This window comes from Acinonyx jubatus, chromosome E1, assembly GCF_027475565.1.
Source record: "Acinonyx jubatus isolate Ajub_Pintada_27869175 chromosome E1, VMU_Ajub_asm_v1.0, whole genome shotgun sequence".
NCBI classification, from domain to species: Eukaryota; Metazoa; Chordata; class Mammalia; order Carnivora; family Felidae; genus Acinonyx; species Acinonyx jubatus.
The window spans coordinates 39,462,758-39,485,216 of NC_069397.1; positions in this window are offsets into that span (position 1 = coordinate 39,462,758).

The following is a 22,459-nucleotide window of genomic DNA, read 5'->3' on the forward strand; positions in this document are numbered from 1 at the left end:
AACGAAGCCGCAGCTCCAGAACAACTCCTTTGGGTCCCATTTCCAAAATCTTATACCAACCCCAAGGGCAGGAAACCCCAGGCTGAAATGCAAGGGGGGTCAGGAAGAATCCCCTTCCCCTGCTCCCCAGCCAGAACAGTGCCCAACACCTTCCACCCTGAGCTGCGTGGCTTTGGACCAGTTCTCTGGTACATCAAGAACTCAGGAGCTAACAACCTGTATGGACTGCTGTCCCCAGAGATGTAACTGAGGGGTCAAGCTGCTGTTCCCATTCAGTAACGAACTGCCCACAGCCCTGAGTCTCTGATCGGCCCCTGGCTGCTGGAGGGCAAAACCTGACGGAGGAGCTCCCTTCCCAAGCCCTGGTCCCCACGCCAAGGTTCCCTCGCCTCCAGGGGAGGGGCACACAGCGTCAGGAGTGGGAAGGGAATGTTAAAACATGAACGAATCCCAGACCGGATCCTGCCCAACCTCCCCCACCTCATGTCTACAAAGCCCCAGCACCATGGCATCCCTTTGGGAAAAGGGGATCCACTGACAAACATCAGAAATACTGCTTGTCCCCACTCCCTCTCAGAGAGTGACAATGCGTGGTACCAAAGGCTCTGATGACCTTAGTCCGTCATTTGTAAAACACAGATAATAATAGTAACCTCCTTTATGGGGTTGTTTTGAGGGTTAAATGAGATGGTCCTTGTAAGGGCGTCTGACAAATAGTAAGCACTCGAAACAATGTTATTATATAATTTAATTATGAAATAGTAATATCACAATATTCAACAATCATTACATAATAAATAGTGTATGTGTTGTTATATTATCATTTACTTGTAACAATATATTGATAGGATTATATAATGATACTTATAATGATATATATTATCATGTATTATAAGTATTATTATTTAACTTTGTCCAACCAGAATTTACCAAATATACTGGACCATGGAATCTTTTCTCAGGTGACACCTATGAATTAATAATCCATATGTCACAAGAAAAGCTGATCCGGCCTGAGGATCAGCTGAGGCTCAAAGAGGTTAAAAACTTGACCAAGGTCCTGCAGGTAAGTAGTGGACCTCGGGGGACATCTGGGTGGTTCAGTCGGTTAAGCGTCTGACTTCGGCTCAGGTCGTGATCTCACGGTTTGGGGTTCGAGCGCCGCGTTGGGCTCTGTGCCGAGAGCTCAGAGCCTGGAGCCTGCTTCCGATTCTGTGTCTCCCTTTCTGTCCCTCCCCCGCTCATGCTCTGTCACTCTCTCTCTCAAAAATAAACAAACATTTTTTAAAAAGATGGCTATTTCTCCGTATGCATATGAATATGCATGTAAGCACACAGGTGCGGGAGGACGTGCTCCAGACCAAAGACAAGGATTTCCTTGGAGAGAAGCTGAGTGAAGGCAACCCATACTTATCTCTGCTGTTGTAATTTTTTTTTAATTTTTAATGTTTATTTATTTTTGAGAGACAGAACACGAGCGGGGGAGGGTCAGAGAAGGAGACACAGAATCCGAAGCAGGCTCCAGGCTCTGAGCCGTCAGCACAGAACCCGACGCAGGGCTCGAACCCATAAGGTGTGAGGTCATGACCTGAGTTGAAGTCGGACGCCCAACTGACTGAGCCACCCAGGCGCCCCATCTGCTGTTCTAATTTTTACAAGGATGTATTTACGTGTAACTTGTTTCATGTTACGCATTAATAGGCAATAATTTTTTTTTAAGTTTATTTATTTTGAGAGAGAGAGAGAGAAAGAGGACAAGTTGGGGAGGCACAGAGGGAGAGAGAGAATCTGAAGCAGGCTCCACACTGCCAGCACAGAGCCTGATGCAGGGGCTCAAACTCACGAACGATGAGATCATGACCTGAGCCGAAATCAAGAGTTGGACGCTTACCGACTGAGCCACCCAGGCGCCCCAGCAGGCAATAATTTCTTAAGAAACACTACATGATGGACATTTAGAACTGATTTTATTTAACAGAGTAAATACCTCTTCCCCTCCATCCACACACCACTGACGTCTTTGTCTCACTCATACACTAGAGAGGAAGTTTCGGAAAGGGGAGCAGCAGATGTGGGGAAAAGACAGCCCCCCCAAAAAGCTTTCTAAGTCCTGTCCCCACCCCCGGGGTCCCTTGCACAGGTTTTCCCTCTTTATGAAGCCAGAGGGTAGAAGGGAAGATGTGGCAGAAACTTTTCAAGAGGGACTTGGAGAGAGCCTGGGTGCAGGAGGGCTCCTTCGGGCCTGATGAGGTGAAACAGGGAGGGTGGGGGAGACCCCTGCTCTAGCTCCCCAAGGACCAGAAGCTTTAGAAGCACCCAGACAAGGCCTGCCAATATGGACACGGATGTTGACCCCAGGTAGTGCACGTGGACCGGCGGGGCCAGAGCTGGGGAGAAGCAGAGTATACCCCACATGAGCCTACGGTCAGCAGCCACCTTGTCAGCACATGGGGGCGTCCCTCTGAGGACCTTCTGAAATAACTGGGAGGATTTCTAGAGGTGTGGGAGCGAGTAGCCACTATGTGGGCCATCTTTCTAGAACTGTTGAGCCAGTAGGCGTTTAGGCCTCAAACAGATCAGTATAATCAAGTGTGTCAGTGCTGGGAATCGTGTCTGCACAGGAGCAAGTGGGGGCAAAGGGAGAGCATTCATTTCCTCCTGGGAGCATCGAGACAGCTTTCCTAAGGGGGCACGACCCTTGAGCAAGAGGCTAAAAGACTAGTAGGTGTTTATCAGGCAGGGGGCAAGGGAACAGGGGCCTGGAAGAATGGAATCACTTTGGCCAGCTTGGAGAACCACTGGCAATTCGGTCCGGCTGGACTATGTGAGGGAGGACAGGGGTCAGGGCAGGGGTGGGAGGAAGGGGCTGTCAGCTCAGCCAACGAGATGGACTTGATCCTGAAGACAACAGGAGGTTATTTTAATCATCGATGTGTTGTAGTCAAATGTATGCTTTAGAAATTGCTGCGGGTTCCAGGGGCGGGGTGGGGGGGGGAGCGGGGGGGGGGGGCTGGTGGGACAAGGGAGTGGGGCGTGGTCTGGGGTGGGGAGACCAGTTTCGGGTCTGCTGAGATCATTACAGATAAAGAGAGCCTGAATGTAGTCCTGGGAGCCTAGGAGCGAGCCTGGGTCGTGAAGGACGAAGACAAAAAATACTGGCCATGCTCTGAAGAGCTTGCTCAGGCCAGGTGGGTGGTGGCAGGGGGACTCAAGGCCAGCAGCCCAGGTCTGGCTGCCTCTGTGACTGCTCATCTCGTCACTTTCCACAAGTGGGAACCCATAAAAGGTGGGGCAGGGCAGGCTGGTCTGGATGGCCCCTGGTGTTCCTCTTCAAGTCCCCAGGGGAGGAAAAACCAGCCTGACAGGAACCAGGGCCAAAGGGGGGGGGGGGGGAGGTGCCCCTTGTCCCTGCAGTGGGGGAAGGGAAAGGGCCAGCTTCCCCCCAGGTGCCACATTCCACACTCTGGGAACACCGGGTGCCTCTCCCTCCCACCCCACCCCTCCCGAGGGGCTCGGTGTACGTGACCAGGCTCAGGGTCCTGTGCACACAAGGAGGGCCCAGGCCGGCCCCTCAGCCAGGAGGCCTCTCTCTGCCTTTGCCCTGGCCCTAGACTATTCGGGCCCCACTTGAAGCCCAGTGCGGAGCCTCAGCCCATCCCACCCCGGGCCAGGATGCCGGGAGGGCCAGACCCGGGACAGACAGACAGAAAGAAGACTGGTGCCTGCCCTGACTCCACCTGGATGGGCCTCGATCCTCAGCTCCCTTTCCAGTCAGCTGACTTCCTTCCCACCAGGGAAGCAGCGACAAAGACTCTGGAACTTGGGGCCCTTTCCATGTCAAAACTCATCTGATCCTCTGACTCCCTAGGGGAATTCTGCCCAGCCCTTGCCAACCTCACCCCTACCACGCCCCTGCCCCCCACAAGGCTCCTGTTCAGCAGCTGAAATGCCTTCCTCAAAATCAGGTGTGGCTCCAGGACACTGGCTACCTCGGCAGTTTTCATGAACACCTACTGTGTGCCAGAGGCTGACACGTGGCCATGAGGGGCGACATCCCTGCCTCCAGGAGGGACCAGGACCTTCCGCAGACTTGAAGAATCCTCCCTCCCCACCAGCCCCCTCCCTTTCCCTAGACGCCAGGAACTGCAGTTCCTCTTTCAAGCCAAGCCCTCAGCTTAGGCATCACCTCCTCTGGGACGTCCTCCCTGATGCACTCAGACTGGGCCAGTTTTTCCCACTACTGCCCCCCACCCCTGACAACCCCCGGGACTCACCACCTTAGATGCACAGCTCTGTCTCCCCAACTGGACTTCCAAGCTTCACCACTGCATCTGGTTCCAGGGTCGACTCCAGCCCCGGTGAATGTTTAATGGGTATTTGCTGGGAAAGAGGAGAAGGAGAAGCCCTTTTTTTTCATTCAACCAGTAATTATGAACCACCCTCTATGTGCTAGGTACTTTTTGGACTCTGGGCTTCAGGAACAAAACGTTCAAAAAACCCCTGCCCTGCTGAGCTTTCAATCTGGGTGGGGCAGGCACAAGGTTAATTCCAGCAATGAGGGGTGCATGGGGAAGAGCTGATCAGGGAAGGGGTGAGGGGCCACCAGCGGAGAGAGGCCGGGAACAGAGGAGGTGGCACATAGAGAGATCTGAATGAAGGCAAAGGAGCCTGCAGACCTCTGGGGGAGCCAGGCGGAGGGAATTCTGCTCCCTGAGGAAGAATGAGCCAGGTGTATTCCGGGATCACCCAGCACCCCCTAGCTGGGAGGGGTGCCCCGGAGGAGGGGTGTGCAGGAGAAGAGGCCCAGAGGAGGCCAGGTGAGAGCAGGAGCAGGAGGGGATCCAGTTCTGTTCTCAGGGGCTGGGCTTTTTTTTTTTTTTTTTTTTGCTGGGAGCTTTGATCAGAGCAGCACCGGGAGCCCTGGGGCTAGTCCCTGCAGATGGATGGGGAGGGTGGGGAAGGGTGGAAGCTGGAAATCCGATGAGAGGCTCTTATGAAGCCCAGGCAGAGATGCTGAGAGCTTATTCTGGAGTCATGTGGGCCGGCGTGTGGGAAGTGGCCTGGGGACATTCTGAAAGCAAAGCCAACCCGGCCAGCTTTGGGGTCCCGCCCAGTGGGGTCCCCTGAAGCAGCGGGAAGAAGAAGCATCCAGGTGATTCTTAGCTTCAGGCCTGAGCTGGCACTTGCACTGCAGTCAGAGGACTGGTCTGAGGCCATGGCTTATCCCATCCCCCTCCAGACAGACAGTGGTCACCCCAGGGTTGTCCCCAGAACTGGATAATCTGGAAGAATTAGGTTCTTTTTTTTTTTTTAATGTTTATTTATTTTTGAGAGGGAGAGAGAAAGAGAGCGCACGCACAAGCGGGGGAGGGGGAGAGAGAGGGAGACACAAAGTCTGAAGCAGGCTCCAGGCTCCCAGCAGTCAGCACAGAGCCCAGCGCGGGGCTCGAGCCCACGAACCATGAGATCATGACCCGAGCCAAAGTCGGACACCCAACCGACTGAGCCACCCAGGCGCCCCTGGCAGAATTAGGTTCTAATTGAGTTCTACTCACCAAGTACTCACTGTGCCCCTGTCTGGCTGCACAGACACCCACCACGGGAGGGGGAAGGACAGAGGCTGTGCCCACGCAGGCCCTTCCCTCACAGGCCCACAGATGGGGTTGGTTGGGAGTCGGGGGGGGGGGGTGTGACCTCTGACCTGTGGTTCTCTAAGTTTTCAACAAAGCAACAATGAACATGTATCACCTCTATTATCGGAGGTGAGGGATGTTTTTATATTTTCAATTCCAACTTGCCCCCAAGCTCTGCTGCCTTCAAGTTGGCAAGTGCGGCCCAGCAGGCTTGGGGTAGGGAAGGTTGGGTTAGCTGAGTTTCTGAAAAAGCTGCCTCCTCCCCAGACAGGAAGACAGGCAGAAAGAAGAAGGACATTCTTGGGAGCAGCTGGAATTGAGAGCTTCTCTAGAGACAGAATGCTGAGCCCTGGCCTCTCCCAGACCCTTCTGGCTCCTCCTGGATCCAGCCGGCTGCAGGGTAAACATTCATTACACAGACACGGCAAAGAACCCATAACAAGGTGGGCTGACGGAAGCTAGGGATCACAGGAGTGACTGGGGCTGGGATCTGATTCGGGAGATGCCCTATTCCCAGAGAAAGAGCGAGTGAGGCCCACCCTCTACTAGAGGCCTGGTATCTAAGGGGCATTTTGATCACTGGGTAGTTTCTGGGGAGGGAATATACACACCGCCCAAGATACACACACACACACACACACACACACACACACACACACACACATTAACAGAGGACAAAGTCGTATTGGTTCCCTTGGGCACTGCTATTCCAGGCAGGACCTATCAGATGCCAGCCCCAGCCCTCGCCAAGCTGCCCAAGCACCAGCCTGAGGCCTTCTGGCTGGGCCAGTGCCAAGCGACCCGGGAAGCAGCTCTGGAGCCACTGCCAGGAAGCCCTCCAGTCCCTGCCTGAGACCCAGGCCCTTCCAATGGAATGTGCTGGAGTTGGAGAGGGGGGGTCCTTCCTCTGCAGGCCCCATGTGGGATTAGGACAGGGGCCTGTGGAGACCAGAACATCCACCAAAGACACCAGTCCTAGCTCAGTAAACACAAGGCAGGGCCCCTGCACACAGAAACCAAACAAACGCCTTGGGACAGAGAGATCTGTATCTGGAGTTTCTGAAGGAAGGGTTTGAGCTCAGGGAGGGGGAGGAGAAGCTTCAGGAACCCATAACTTGCCAGTTTTGCCAGGCCTGTTTTACCTTGTCCTTACCCTCATCCTGACCACTGAGAAAGCATCTACTGTGAGCCCAGAAAGACGCATCAGACGAACACCTGCACTTTTAAGACCGGAGTGTAGAAACCCCCTCGCCCAGAAGTTTTCCTGCCTGGCCCACAGAGCCCTGGGCATACCCGCCGGCGAGCGCCCACACTCAAGCGTTCATACACATGCACACGTGCCCCCCCACACGCACGCTCACACATTCCGCGCACACGCGCCCACACCCTTGCGCGTTCACACATACACACGTGCACACCCTCACACGGGCACACACGCACACACACCCTTCACACACGCACACACACACACTCGCCTGCTCTCCACACTCCTGGTCATGTGTTCATGTGCTCTCACATACACTCGCACACTTACTCATACACTCACAGGCTCCTACACACGTGCGTGCACACTCACGCACACTCCTTCACCCAGAGCAGCTAGCTCCACCCTCACTGGCTTTACACACAGCTTCCTGTAGGATTTTGCTCAAGCAGAAGGTCTCCCTCTTTTATTTTCATTTTTTTATGTTTATTTATTTTTGAGAGAGAGAGGAGAGGGAGGATCCCAAGCAGCCACGCTGACGGGGGGGGGGGAGCCTCAATCTCAGGACCATGAGACCATGATCTGTGCAGAAATCAAGAGTCTGACACTTAACCAACTGAGCCACCCAGGCGCCCCAGGTCTCCCTCTTTTAAAGCTCGATAGCCGGTGCTTTAGCAAAACTGATGGGAGCGGGGACTCTACCTGCCTGAGCCACACAGCTGGTTTCCGGGCAGGCAGGTGTCCTGGATCCAGGCTGTCTGCCCCGAGGGGAAGATCTGAGCTTGCGGAGGAGAAGGAGGTAAACACCACAGGTTCCTGACAAGAGCAGGTGGCAGGCCAGGGCCAGAGGAGGGACGCAGATCGCAGATCGCAGATCGCAGAGGGCTGCTGGAGCTCAGGGAAGGACAGCACCCGGAGTGAGGCAGGGGGGTGAGCAGAGAGGGCCTCCTGGAGGAGGAGGGCTCTGAGAGCCCAGGGTGAGCTGCCATAAGCAGTGAAGGGAGTGGTGGACACAGAGGTGGCAGATGGGAAGAAAGTTCCAAGAAGAAAGATCCCGGGGGAAAAAAAAAAAAGCCCAAATCTACTGAGTCCTTACTACAGGCCTGACTGGAAGGCCTGGAATGCACTAACGCATGTAAATCATCAAGACTCCACATTTGTGGCAAACAGCAACATCCCCCTTTCACTGACTAGGAAACTGAGGGCAACTTGCTTAAGCTTAAAGGTTGGAAAGTGGCAGAGCTGGATTTTAACCCAGGAGGTCTGGCCCTGTGGCATTCGGTCTAATCTCTGTGCCAAAGAGGCTGTGGGGGCTGCAGAGCTGGCCCGACTCAGACAAGGAAGAGCCTTGCAGACCAGGTCACTGGATTTTTTTTTTTTCCTGTAGTAGCGACAATGGCTTTTGAGTCAAGAGGTGACACATGCAAAGTGTGAGATGAGTCAGACTGCCCCAAGGCTGGGAACACAGGGCTGCCGTCCCAGCTGTGTGTCCCAATACCTCCTCTATTCCTTCCCTCTGCCGCCCCCCCCAATCCCGGGCCCCCCTAATCCAGGGCGCCTCCCTCAGAGCTGGTCGCAGTGCCTCTCCCAGTTCCAGGCTCATCCATCTCCAGACAGCTTCAATCAAGTCACTCTGCGCACGAACCTGCAGTGACAGCCTGTTCACGGCAGTGACTCTCAGCCCGTGGTCCTTAGACACCCCCCGCAGGGAGAGCATCAGCTGAGAGATTTGTTTAAAATGCTGATGCCTAGATCCCACCCCAGGGTTACTGAATCAAATCTCTGTGGGTGAGCCTACACTTTTAATAAATCTGCATTTCCGGGATGCCCCTCAGGTGCTTCAGGGGCTCACTACAGCTTGAGAACCACTAGTGCGAGAATGAGATGCCTAGAACCCCCATGTTAAAACCATGCAAGAGGTGTGGGAGTGACACAAACATAAATCGGCCTGAGAGCCTAGCCATAGTCAGTTTACCCGCCAGCAGGGGAAGGCTATGCACAGCCAAAACTTCAGGGGTGGGGTACATAAGAGACCCAATTCCAGGCCCAGCTTTGCTACTTTCTATCTGGGTGACCTTGGGCTCAGGTGATCAAAGCCTCACCTTGCCCAGCTGCCAAATTGTCAAGAGCCATAAAGGTCTGAGATTTATTCTTTTGGCAAGCTAACAAGTTAGCCCGCCCCAGTTTTATGGACGCTGGCAGAACAGACATTGCTGGATCAGAGACAAAGGACCTGATTATTCAAGGCACAGCAAGCAAGCTGGAGATGTGTGTTTGTGTTGATTCCTCTTGCCCTATCAAGTACTACGGGGTGATGCAAAGCTTGACCCAGCTGGTGCTCCATGTGCGTTGGGCTTGGAATCACAGCTGAGAAAGCCCAAGTGCTGGGAAACCAAATCGTTTATAACAAGCAGCAAGCAAAGCTGTGTGATCTTTGCTCCAGAGGGAAGTATCATCATTATTATGCAGAACAAGAAAAAATAGCCTGCCTCTGCTCAAGTGGGAGATGCTATCTCTTCCCTCCAAGGCAGCCGGCTAGTAAAGCATCCTTGAAAAGATAGACCGTAACCAGTCCAACTCAGAGCCTCTGGTTGCAAGACGTGCAGAATCAATGCAATAAATCCAAGGACAATGGTCTCCTAACATGAATGGGAATTCATCTTGCATGGAATTTATATGCTTTAAACCAGACCATGCAAGTGCAAGGCACCAGGCATATGGAGATAATTATAGAGGAGATAAGGCAAATAGACAAGTAACCAGAGTCAAAGGTGGAAAGTGATAAGCAGGAAACTTTCACCAAAGACCTTGTGGGAACAGCCATAGGGAAGATATGTGCAGGGAAGATATATCCTGGGCCAACAGCCAATATCCTTAAGATATATGAAGAGTTCCTACAAATAACTGACTAAGAGACCAATAACCCAGGAGGGAAAAAAAAAAAGAGCAAATAATATGAGCCAACAGTTCCCAGAAAAGAATACACAAATTACATTTAGACATAGGAAAATGTTCTGCCTCGCGCACGGTAAGAGAAATGCAAAGTTAGACTATCGTGAATCTCATTTTTTACGTGTGTCAGACTGGCAAAGATTGAAAAGGGCTGATCTCTTACCCTTTGTTGAGAATATGGGGAATCAGACACCCACACATTGTTGCTGGCAGTAAAATCAGCGTAAACAGTATGAACAGTGATCGCCAACACCTATCACAATTTTAAATCTAATTCTTTGACCGACCAACCTCTCTGACAGGTGTTTATCTTGCTGGGGTACTTTTGCACACATGCAAAATGATGTCGTGGATATTCATTGCAGTGACATTTGTAATAGCAAAACAGTGGAAACACCTAAATATCCATTATGTGATACTTCTATACAATAGGATTACTGTGTAACCATCAGAAAGGATGAAAAATTAAGAGGCACAGTAATGTGTATCATTTGTTACCCTTCATGCGTGTGCTCCAGGAGAGAACACAAACACATATAGGTTTGTAAATGCTGGGATATCTTTTTTTTTTAAGTTTATTTATTTATTTTGAGGGGAGGGAGGCGGGAAATGTCAGAGAGAGGAATCCCAAGCAGGCTCCTTGCGGTCAGTGCAGAGCCCAAGGTGGGGCTTGATTGCACAAACCATGAGATCATGACCTGAGCCGAGATCAAGTGTCAGTGCTTAACCGACTGAGCCAGGCAGATATCCCACAAGGATATCTTTAGAAAAGCACACCAGAATGTTACAGCACAGGATGCTGCTTGGAGCAGGAGCTGGGACACTGGATTCAAAGGAGGCAGGAAGACTACCATTTCTTTGTACAGTAAAACCTTGGTTTGCGAGCATAATTTGTTCTGGAAACATGCTTGTGAGCCAAGGCACTTGTATATCAAAGCAAATTTCCCCATAAGAAATAATGGAAACTCAGATGATTCATTCTACAACCCAAAAATAGTCATATAAAAATAATCACAATTCTGTAATATAATACAAAATAATAAAGAAAATACAAAGTATAAACAAATTCACCTGCACTTACCTTTGAAAACCTTTGTGGCTGGTGTGAGGGAGACAAGAGACAGGAGGGTTATTGTGGAGGACGACTTTCACTATCACTAATGGAATCACTGCTATCTATTGGCTCAGTGGAACCTTTTTCTTTTTGTGCACCTTTAACAAGAAACCCATCCAATGACATCTTTTGCCTCCTTTTGAGGATTTCGTGGAAATGTGACATTGCATTGTCGTTAAACAGACTCATTGCCCGCACTGCTACAGCCTTATTTGGGTGGTGCTTTTCTACAAATTTTGCACCATTTCCCACATTTTACTCATCTCCCTAATCTCATCAGAAGTGAGGGATTCCTCTGCCTTTTTCTCCGCCTCCTCTGCAGACAAGATGCAGACGTAGACTTCTTGTAAAATCTTGCAATTTTGGCCACTTGCATACCTTGTTCGTACTTCTCGATGATTTCCTTCTTAACTTCCACCATAATCATGTCCTTCTTCTTACCACCTTCCCTTTCAACCTTTTTCTGCATGGGGGCCATTGTATACACTCACACAGCTGTTGACTACAGTACAGTATTAATAAACTCTTGTCAGATACCGTATTTCATGTTACTGTCAATCAGGCAGCAGAGGAAAGGGTCTGTATCTGCAGGCAGCCTGACTTAGAATGAAGCAAAGCATTCCTAAACTGACTCTCGGATGGAAAAGCAAAGGATTGCCCACAGGTGCTTGGAAGTGACAAAAAATACTCTAGTGCCAGCGTGGACACCTTCCAACATTCTGAAAACTCACTGATTGCCGCCGGATCCCGTGGCCTGAGACTGAGCATCTGAGCACGGGAGACGATCACCCATAATCCCACAGTGGGAGAGAGACAGAGACAGAGAGAGAAGAGCCACTGGCTCAGTTGTGATCATGTGACATTTGGTGTCACAGACTACTCGAATTGCAAGACATCGCTCGTTTATCAAGTTCAAATTTATTAGAAATGTTTGCTCGTCTTGCGGAACACGTTAATCCCGTCTTGCGGAACAAGTTAATCCCAGTCCAAGGTTTTATTCTATCCCCTTTGTACTTTGACAGTTTCCTACTCTAGGTGTGTATTCCCTCTCCCCAAACTATACATAAAATACATTTGTAAAACCAACCAACCAACTTGAATGTTCAGATCTGCCAAGAAATTTGGATGGGCTGGAGCCCATCCCGGCCTAGCATGGCCTCAAGCCTGCAGTTCCTTCTGTATCTCAGCAGCTGCAGGTGGCCTCCCTGAGCAGTGTCCCCGCTCTGCCCAGAGCCACGCCCAGGAAGCAACATTCATTCTTTCATTCACTCATCTGGCCAGGCACATGCCCTGAGCTGGACCTCTGCTGGTGCGGGACACAGAGATGACAGACACAGGCCCAGCCCCCGGCTAGACTAAGCGGCATAGTGTGGCAGTTAAGATTAATGAGTGACCACAGAGTGAGACAGTGACAAGCTTGGCCTTAGAAACGAGCCACACCTTGGTTTGGGAACCACTCATTAGCCTGGCCAGTTACTGAACCTCCCCAAGCTTCAGTTTCCTCCTCTATAAAATGACTCCCGGGCTTCATCCATGGATCCACTATTTTTTTTAAAGCTGTGTCACTCAAGGCCAGTTACTTACCTCTCCGAGCCTCAGTTTCCTCGTCTCTGAAACGGAGGAGTGAATGCGATGCGTCCATCATCCCTGCACCGGAGGGTCACTCCACAGGCACGGGTTATTACAGAAGATGCTGCGGAAGCTGCTCACTGCTTCCATGCTTGGAGGAGAGGAAGGAAGGGGGAGGCTGGTTTCCCAAGAGCTGAGGCTGAGTAGTGGGGAAAGCAGTGGGGGGCTCCTGGCAATGACCTGGGCCTAATGGGTGAGAGATGGACCAGGGAGCAGTTCAAGGTGGCTGGGGAGTCAAGCTGGAGGAAGGGATCAGAGCTGAAGGCCAGCACAGGCCAAGGAGGGGAACAAGCCCAGATCTGCCCTTCGCAGCTGGAGGAGAGGTTGGTGCCGTTTCTGACGATGTCTGCGATTCTGACGATGTCTGCGGTGGGAGTCGCATGGGCGGGAGGGGACAGGGCTCCAGGGTGGACACCACTGGGAAACAATCACGAGGGTATTCTGGCCTCTATACCTGAAAAGAACAGAGCAGCGCTAAGTCCTGGAGGAACATCTCGCCCCAGCCTCACCATCTCTCAGGGGGCAAGTCTGCCTCATGACCTTGGAGGCCAACCTGGTTTACTTAGAAACGGGGCGGGCACAGGCCTTTGAGCTCTCCCAGGTCTGTTCCCCCAAACCACACCTGCCTGCAAGCATACACCGGAGCCCTCAGGCCCTGGCCCTCCACCTGCAGGGTCCTCTCCCTCAGCCCTCACCTGTCGAAGCCCCGCCCCATCTCCAGTGCCACCACTGCGGTCAGCAGAATAATGGCCCTCCAAAGATGTGCATGTCCGAATCCCCGGGACACCTGCACATGCACCTTAAGTGGCAAAAAAAAAAGGACTTTGTAGATGTGGTTGAGTTAAGGATCTTGTGATGGAGAAATTTATGCTGGATTATCTGAGCGGGCTTAGTGTAATCACCAGGGTCCTTATAACAGGGGGGCAAAGTGGTCAAAGTCAGAGAGAAGAGATGGGACCATGGAAACAGGGCAGAATGATGCACTTTGTTTAAAGTTTATTTATTTGCACGGAAGGGGGGCACCTGGGTGGCTCAGTCGGCTGAGCATCCGACTTTGGCTCCGATCACGGTCTCACAGTTCATGAATTCCAGCCCCTGCCGTCCGGCTCTGTGCTGACAGCTCAGAGCCTGGAGCTTGCTTCGGATTCTGTGTCTCCCTCCACCTCCACTTGTGCTCTGTCTCTCTCTTTCTCTTAAAAAGGAATAAACATTTAAAAAAAAAAACTGTTTAAAGTTTATTTTTGAGAAAGAGAGAGAGCAGAGGAGAGGCAGAGAGAGGGAGAGAGAGAGAGGGAGAGGGAGAGAGAGAGAGAGAGAGAGAAAGAGAGAGAATGCCAAGCAGGCTCCACACTCAGCACGGAGCCCAACTCGGGGCTCATGAACTGTGAGATCATGACCTGAGCCCAAATCAAAAGTCAGTGGCTCAACCCAGCTGTCCCAGAATGTTGCACTCTGAAGGAGGAAGAGGCCCAGAGTCAAGGCAGGCAGCAGCCTCTAAGAGCCAGAAAGGCAAGGAAACAGACTCTCCCCTAGAACGTCCAGAAGGAACACGGTTCTGCTGACACCTTGGCTTTAGCCCGTAAGACCCAGTTCAGACTGCTGAGCTCTAGAACTATTAAGACACCAAGTGGGTGTTTAAGCCACTAAGTTTGTGGCAACTTGTAACAGCAGCAAAAGGAAGTTTCTTCCTTAAAGCCACTGTGCTCCCTGGCCCCGCCTACCCAACTCCCTTGCTCCCCCTGGCCTGTCTGGAGCTTGGCTTCTGCTGTGACTGTCCTCTTCCCACGGTGAGCTCAGCTGGCTCTCTTTCCTCCAGCGAGTAAGCTACTTGAGGGCAGGAGCTGGCTTATTCATCTTGGGTCCCTGTCATCCTGATCATTCCCCTGGGTCCTTCCAGGTGCACCCCCCACCCGTCTGCACCCTGCTCTGAGGGAGGAAGGCTGATCCGCTACTGGGAGTGGGGGGTGGGGGGCCTCTTAAACACCGTAGGCAGCCCTCCCCCCACTGCCGTCACCAGCCCACCATCACACCGCTCTTCCCTCACCCCTTTTCGCCTGTCCCTTCAGCTTCCTGCTGCTCTTCTGACTCCCCTCCCAGCCCCCAGCTCCCATGCCCCAGGTTCGGGCCCATCCCTGCCCTTGTCCACATTTCCAAAACTTGTTTCTCTAAAGTCCATCCTGTTGACCCTGAACGTCCCCAGTATCCTGTGGACACCCTGACCCAGGCAGGGGTGGCTACAGTCTGCCGTGGGGCCTGATACACATGTGGACACCATCTCAGCCTGTCTTAGATGGCGACCCCACAGGGGCTGGGAGAGAGCCCCACAGAGCATTCTTTTCCACCCCCAGCTGCAGGGGCAGGAAGAAAGGCTTTCGCAAGGGCCGAGGGCGGTGGCGGGAGGGGGGGGGAGGTGGGCAGCGAGCTGGGGGAGGAATGTATCCCGGACCTCGCCCCCAGTGAGGGGCCCCACTCCCCGCACAGGCCCACCCTGAGAATTCCCAGACCACATGTCTCCTCTGGCCTACCCCGTTCCTGGGGTGCACCAGATAGGACAGGAGCCGGCAGGGTGGGGTGAGCACAGGGCCACAGCCTCGCCTCTGCTTCAGGGCCGCCTCCTTGCCTGGTATCGTGGTGCCTGGTGCCGCCGGGCCTGGCCAACCCCCACACTCCTTCCCCCTTCACTCCACAGCAGCTGGGCTGGAGAATGACTCACCCCACATCCCTCACACCCTGCCCTGCCTCTGACCCCACCAGACCTGGCCCCTCTCAGCTCCAACTTTGCACTGGCCCCGCCAGGCTGATCAATGCCTGCCCCACACTCTGCGCCCCAGAGTCAAAGGCTGTGCACCAGCCACCCCCGCCTCAGGGAGGCACAGCAGGGCTCTGACGTTCCCAGCCTGGGTCCCTAGGAAGAAGGCTATACAGAGGACCGGGCTGGCAGCATCCCGGTGTTCAACACCGGCTACCGCAGACCTGGTGTCCGGCCGTCTCGGTACATCCTTATGTCCGTTTTCTAGAGCAACCTCTGGAGGGAAATGATTACCACCATTTTACAGATGAGAAGAGGAGGGACAGAAAGGTCAGGGAGTCGTGGAGGGGACTCCAAAGCCTCCCCCACAACTGCCTTCCACAGCACCCCTTCCCATTTACCCTGAGCCAAACTCTGGGAACCCCGAGTGTGCCAGAAAGGGGGCTGGAGTTTGAATCTAGAAGCTCTGGATGGAGGCCCGGCTCTGTCTTTTTAGCAGCTGGCTGGCCTTGGCCAATCCCTCGGCCTCTCTGAAACTGTTCACCATCCGAGTCACAGGGACAACAATCCTGCCTGGACATTCGGAAACTCAGTAAAAAGAGGTAGCTTCTGGAAAGTGCAGTTTCGAGGGGGTTGAGAGGGGGATCAGAGGCCTGGCGTCCGAGCCACGGAAAGAGGTGGTGGTGTCCCCTTCGGAGCCAGCCACGGCTTCGGAAAAGGCAGGCCGCGGGCCACGGGGGGGCCCCCCGTTGCACGCTCCCCGCAAGCCCCCCCAGGCTGGCTGGCTGCCCTTTGTCCCCAGTGTGCGGAACTAGCTCCGCCCCTACACCGGGCGCTTGGGACCGGCCAACTCGGTCCCACAGCGCCCCCTGGAGGCCTCATGGGGACGCGCTGCCCTGCCCTGCCACCAGGCCGTCTGCTTCTTGCCGCCGGCCCCTTTCTGTACCCCTGCTCAATTCTGAAACGAGGAGAAGGATCAGAGGGGGCCTATGTAGGCAAGGGCGGGCGCTACACTCCAGGCTACTCCCTGGCCTTCCTATGCACAGCAAAAGGGCGCTGAGCTGGAAGTGGTACAGGAGAAAGAGCCCCAGGAGGGCTGGAAGTCCAAGGGCCTGGGTTCTAGCTGTGTGACCCTGGGCATGTGTCTTTCCTTCTCTGAGCAACAAAGGAGTGGAGGAGGCCATCCTTCTAAGGAAAGGTACCTCCCCACCCAGCTCTAAACTTGTAGTGTATCTGACACTCAGTTTCCTTGTGTGTAAGACGGCCACAAGGGGCCACTGCAGCCTCGGCTGTGAAGGAAACTGGCACCCACTTCTGCCCAGCTGAGCTACCTGCCCCCACCATGCCCCCACAGCTTCGGCCCAGCCTCCTGCCTCCCAGTACCAGACCTGCTGGAATCAGTGTAACCCGAGTGGTTACAGATTTCCAGGAATAGAACAATCCTCTTAATTCAGTTCTGTTGGGAGTGGAATTTATTGGGACCCTTGGAGATCAGGGTGTGGAAAGCCAGGCAGAGGGGCACCTGGGTGGCTTAGTTGGTTAAGCATCTGACTCTTGGTTTCAGCTCAGGTCATGACCTCATGGTTCGTGAGTTCAAGCCCCACATCAGGCTTGGCACTGACAGTGCAGAGCCTACTTGGGATTCTCTCTCTCTCCCTCTCTCTCTCTCTCTCTCTGCCCCGCCCTTGTTCTCTTTCTCTTTCTCTAAAAATAAAATTTAAAAAATTTTTTAAAAAGACAGCTGGGCAGATAGGAGCATAAATCCCATGAGACCAAGAAACAGCCCTAAATCCCTTGCAAGGGGCAGAGACAGGATACCAAAAGAAAACCCGCTGGTCATGGAATCCCAGGCACATGGGCTCAAATCCAGGAGGGCAGTGAGTCTCTCCATAGCTATGGGTCCGAAGACAGTCACTGAACCTCCCAGAACCACCAGTGGGAGGGGACACTCTGGGGGGTGGGGGTCTGTGTTTGGACTGAGGGGACCCTCCACCAAGTTCCCCTCTCCCTGGCAGTTGCCCCACACAATGGGAGATGTGGGCATAGGAGGAGCCTCCGACATAACTCGAGGAATTTGACACTGGAAGATTGCACAGCCTGAGCACAGAACCCTTCAGTGGGCCCACCTCTCCGGCATGGTTTTCCATACCTTTCAGGATCCAGCCCAGCTACCTCTCCATCTTCAACCCTCAGCACTTTCTACCCGCCCCCCCCCCCCCACTCCACTCCAGATTTGTTCTGGTTTCTTGAAAGTACCAGGCCAGCTCTTACCTGCAGGCCTCCCCTCGTACCTTCCCCACCACCAGCACCTCCACTCTGTCCGCTCCCACCTGCTCCTTAATCCTCTCCCTGGTACTCCCTCATCTACACTGCATGCCCTGCTCTGAGCTGCCAAGCCTGTGTTCCTCCCTCATCACAGCCCTTGGATCACCGGACCTGGATTCTATTTACCCAAATATCACAGGATATTTGCCGACTGCATGAACGGCCTGGGAAGGGGACTGAGGGCCTGGTGTGGCTTTACTGGAGACAGCCACTGTGGTCTCCTTTATCCTTTTTTTTTTTTTTAAGCTTATTTATTTTGAGAGAGAGAGACAGAGCACAAGCAGGGTAAAGGCAGACAGAGAGGGAGCGAGAGAATACCAGACAGGCTCCGCTCATCAAAGCAGAGCTCAACTCAGGGCTTGAACTCACAAACCATGAGATCATGACCTGAGCTGAAATCAAGAATGGGATGTTTAGCCCACTGAGCCACCCAGCCATCTCCTCCTTTGCCCTTAATCCCGCAAGCGTGACTCCATCTCCTAGGATTACATCCACTCTGAATACTCCTTGTTCATTTCCATTAAGCCTTTCTTAGGTGGCCAAACTTTCCCTCTGAAAATTCCAGAGCATCTCAGACATCAGCAAGAAGAGAAAGGGATGGAACCAAGAGAGAAGAAAAGAAGATTTGGCTTTCCTGGAGTTCGGACCCAAGAGAAAATGAGAGTAGCTTTCCCCTGGGGCAGAGGGGGAACCATGACATTGGAGAGAGAGATAGGAGGCCCCCACAGGGAGCAGAAAGCTTGGGAAATGCAGGTTTTCTTTGAAATTAATGCATTTCAGAATCATTAACCAGTAGAGCCGGGATCCTCTGCCCCAGCCCCATTCTTGCATGTCACACTTGAACACGTGACACGTGTGAACGTTCTACAAGCTCGCACCTCAACGTCTCCACCGACTCGCCCTCACCCTCGCCTCTCAGCAGCCCCTCATCACACTGCCCCAGGAAGCATGTTCCAGGTCCTCCATTGTGCCACGGCGCCACCTCCAGGTCTTGACCGGTGTAGGTCCCCCTGCCCAAAGCACTCACCCTGCCCCAGCACGCATGCACTCTGGTACAACACACCTCCATCAACTATAACCTGGATAAACCCAATCATCTCTCGGGTCTCAGCCCAGCGCTTCCTCCATGGAATGTCCCCTGACTCCTAGGACTAGGTCAGGCACCCCCAGTGTGTGCCCAAGCCCCCAGATTCCCCCAGGAGGTACTCAGCACGCTGTGCCGGCACTGTGGTTTCTGGTCCTCATTGGTCTTCTCCACAAGACCCGACGAGGCAGACCCTTCACGGATCACTCTTGTGGTCCCACCACCAAGCAGCCTCCATGAGTACGTGTTGAATGAAGGGGACGATGACTTGATAAAGGGAGACAGGGGCTCCACTTGGGGCTCCCAATGAACAGGGAGACTGGAGGAGCCAACTTTCTCTCCACCTCCACTCCACCTTTGCGTCTGTCTCAGACTTGACCCATTCTTATGGGTTTTGTGCTCTCTTGACTCACTTCCCTGAGGTTTCCCTGTCCTGACAAAAGTTCCTTCCAACAATCCCCAACATGTGTTAGTCATGCTGAGGGGAAGACAGGAAAAGGATCGTGTTGCACTGGGTCTGGCCTGAGTCCAAGTGAGAATGGCATGTCCCTGAGGCTGAGGGTGCTGGTGGCAAAGATGGATCGAGAGACTCCTGGGCAAGAGATTCCAGAACTCTCAGGAGGGTCAAAGCCATCTGATGAGGTATGAAGGTCAGAAGCAGATTCTTTGGGGAAGAGGGATCCTTAGGCACCATCTGGTCCAATGCTCTCCTCCCCTCCATAGCTGTTCACTCACTCATTCCTTTAACAAACTCAGAGAGGGTGCTTGTGGGGGGGAAACTGAGGCCAGAGACCGAAGAGTTCGCTCTTGCTTGTTTGCACGGTTGTCTCAAAACAGCTCTGCCCATCGGCAGCCCACCTCTGACCTTAGAAGGTGCTAATAATTGTTAGAGGCCAGTGCTGAGAGGGCAAGATTCGGAGCCAAGCCAACCTTGGTATGTGTGACTTGAGCAAGTGACTTCCCTTCCTGAGCCTCAGTTTCCTCATTTGCAAACGGAAGCAACGGCATCTGCCTCTCGTGGTTGTGTCTTGAGAAACAGTGGCACGCGGAACATCCCTGAACACGCCTGTCGTAGGAACCTCCCAGGCCGCCAGGGCCGGGTCAGGAGGCCATGCTTTCAAAGCCCTGGGCTCTTCCCGGCACGGACCGTGCTCACCACACCAGACCGCGATTACCAACCTGCCTGTCTGCCTCCCGCACCCGGCCGTGAGCCCCCTGGGCAGAGACACTGCCCAGTTTTCCTCACAGTTTTATTTCCTTCCAGCCCAAATACAGAATTTGTTGAATACAGATTTGTTGAATGAATGAACCATTGAATGAAACGGTCTCGGGAGGAGATTAAAATAGTTGGAGGCCCATAAGGAGGCAGCTTCGAGATTCCCACCCTCACCTCGCCTCTCCTCACTAACTCCTAACCTCAGGCCGGACCGTCTCTCCTGCCTCCTACCTGGCGCCGGTGTTCATCGTGAGAGTCCCCAGACAGTCCCAATGGTTCCCAGTCTAGTAAGGGAACAGAGAAGGGAACGTTGTTCCTGTCCAGGCCTGAGGTGGGGGGACAGAACCCGCGCCCTGGGCCAGGAAGGCCAGCGGCCCCCACACGTAGGACAGCCTTGGGGCGGGGGGCCTCGTGAGGTCGGGGAGCTGGCGAGTCATGAGCTTTGGAGTCACAAAGGTTTTCCAAGACCATCCAGCTATCACTCTTCATTCCTTCGCTCTCTTCTCTCGTTTACCCACTCCTCCTTGCGGCAAGCACAGACCCAGGGCCTGCTGGGTGGCGGGGGGGCGGGGGGATCTGAGGTCCCAGGAAAGAATCTCCATGTGTGAGGTTGCCCATCTTCTCTGCGCTTTATGCCAGCATCGCTTCCCACATGGGGCATTTGCGACAAGCCTTACAGGCAAGCTTCTGCTTCTGCTTGTCTCTGAATTCAGTGGGAGCTCAATCATCGTGTGAGGCCAGACAGGGCAGGAAGAGCACCAGCTTCGGAGCCAGGCCAAACTGGATTTGAGTCCTAGCTCAGTCACTTACAAGCTGTGTCACCTCAGACAAGTTGCTTAACCTCTCTGAGCTAGAGTTTCTTCTTCTGTAAAATGGGCATGATAACCTCCGCTTTGCTGGAACTGACTTCTAGGTTCACATCCTGGCTCTGCCGCTTAGAAGCTACGTGATCTTTTTGGCAAGCGATTTAACCCTACGGAACGGAACGTGTTTTGTCACGAGGAAATGAAAAAATAAACAGCATCAGGAGGTTGCAGCAAGGACTAACAAAGGTCATATATATGGGAAGTGTTTGACACAGCGTCTTGTCCACAGTAAGTGCTTGATAATTGTTTGTCCCTGCCCCTTTCTCTTGTTCTTGGTCATCCGGCTCCTTTGCAAAGGAATTCTCCGTATGGTGGCTGTGCTCCCCCGCCCCCCTCTCCACCCGCCCACCCGTATAGCCTTCCAGGCTCCCTTGCAGTAGGAACACAGCCGCAGGACCAGAACCTTCCCAAACAAACCCATGGCATAAGCCCGCGGGCCGAGAGCTAATGATCTAAAGAGGGATGTGCCCCGTGGGATCCGCTCTGGCAGGAGCGGCCACAGAGACACCCAGCTTCTAGCAGCAGCCATGTCAGGGCCTTAGCGGCAGCTTCGAGTGCGACATGCCTCTGAATCGGTGCCCGCAGATGGTGCAAGAGGGAGGCTTCCTCCGGCTGCACAGCCTGCAGTCCTCGTTCCCTGGGAGTTCTTCCCAGGGACTCTGTGACCCACCTTAACAAACTGGCTTCAGAGTGTGGCTTCTGATCCGTGCAGGTAAAAACCCTGCTTGATGGGGCGCCTGGGTGGCTCAGTCGGTTGAGCGGCCGACTTCGGCTCAGGTCACGATCTCGCGGTTCGTGGGTTTGAGCCCCACATCGGGCTCTGTGCTGACAGCTCAGAGCCTGGAGCCTGCTTCAGATTCTGTGTCTCCCTCCCTCTCTCTCTCTCTCTCTCTCTCTCTGCTCTTCCCCTGCTTGTGCTCCCTCTCTTTCTCTCAAAAATAAGTAAATAAACTTATAAATAAACTTATAAATAAATAAATAAAACCTAATCATATGCCAAATATGTTCCCTTCCCACCTTAGGGCCTTCACACCCTCATGCACTGTGCCCAGATTGATCTCTTGCCACACACCTGCCTGTCTATCTCCCTTGCTCTGTCAGGTCATTGCTTATATTTCACCCTGTTGACTAACCCGACCTTGGCTACCCTGTTTACCCCTGCCATCCTTCCCTCCCTACCATGCATTCCAATGCCCCCCTCACCATTCCCTGCTTCTCTTTGCACTTTCCACCTCAAAATATATCATAATAATTTATTGATGTGTTACATTTATTGTGTTCCCCTCCCCCTACCTATAATGTAAGCTCCAGGTAGGCAAGAATGTTTGCCTCATTGGTTCATTGAACAGTGCCTGGCAGAGAAGCAACTTAATTACATTTTTACCCCATAAAGATTGTTGAAGGAGTAACATGAGATTCAAAATAGTTATCTGACCTAGATGGGTCTGAAGGCAGTGAACATCCAACTGTTATTAAAATATGGGGCTTTGGAAGCCCAAGGCATGTAGTGATGAGATAGGGGTTGTCTAGTTTTCTTCTAACTGTACCGGAGAGCTTAGAGAAGTAGCTTAGAGTAGTTTTCTCAAATTCCCAGGTCCTGGACTTTATGGGCAATCAGAACACCAGGGACTTTCCATGGTTACGCTAAAAAGGTCTCTTATTTCCTGTACTTTCCAGGCGGAAGGAG